The sequence below is a fragment of the Propithecus coquereli genome, unplaced genomic scaffold (assembly GCF_000956105.1).
Source record: "Propithecus coquereli isolate 6110/MARCELLA unplaced genomic scaffold, Pcoq_1.0 Scaffold281, whole genome shotgun sequence".
In the NCBI taxonomy this organism is placed as follows: domain Eukaryota; kingdom Metazoa; phylum Chordata; class Mammalia; order Primates; family Indriidae; genus Propithecus; species Propithecus coquereli.
This window is the reverse complement of record NW_012148408.1, coordinates 111,529-112,493: the sequence shown is the minus strand read 5'-3', so window position 1 is coordinate 112,493 and position 965 is coordinate 111,529.

Here is a 965-nt window from a genome sequence, read left to right as displayed (position 1 = left end):
AGGCTGGTCTCGAACTCCTGAGCTCAAACAATCCGCCCACCTCGGCCTCCCAGAGTGCTAGGATTACAGGCGTGAGCCACCGCGCCTGGCCTAGAATTTCCTTCTTTTTTAAGGCTGAATGATATTCCATTGTACATACCACATTTTTATTCACTAGGAAATGGACATATGGATTATCTCCTCTGTTATATTTTACAACTTTTAAAATGTTACTTGAGTTCCTACAGCAGGACAACATTAAACAAAGAAGCTTAAAAGCAAAAGTCTGTGCTCTGAAATTAATGAATGTCAATACAAGAGCATATTTAAAACTTAGAGGCCTGTTTCCAATAACAAATGTCACTGAATCCAGAAAACTATGACCAGACCTTGACCTGTTGTATAAAGTGAGGATTTGCTTTGCCTTGCTAAATGTTAAAGAAAGACCCCTGTGGGGAGTTCATTTACCCAATTTTGAGAGTTAAAACCCTAATATCATATCATGATAAATAAACCTTTACCATTGAATAGTATTCCACCACTTTCCTATCTATAATTAAAGAAGAAATAAAAGCATGTATAGAATTTAGGATTATGTCGATAATACTTTTTTTTTTTTTGCTAACTTAGACATTTAGTTGGGAGGCTAGAATGTCTGAGTTCTGACTTCTCTCTGTATTTTCTACGTTATAGTTGTAGGCAAACCAAAAGTACTCATTCTGAGTTTCTGATTTATTACACTTTAACCTGCCTTTCTTCACCTACAGTTGGTTGTACTGAATTTAGGAAATTAAGTCTTGATCTCAGATGCTCTAGTTACTTTTTTTTGAGACAGAGTCTCACTGTTGCCTGGGTGAGTGCTGTGGCTTCAACCTAGCTCACAGCAACCTTAAACTCCTGGGCTCAAGGGATCCTCCCGCCTCAGCCTCCCGAGTAGCTGGGACTACAGGCGTGTACTACCACGCCCAGCTAATTTTTTCTATTTT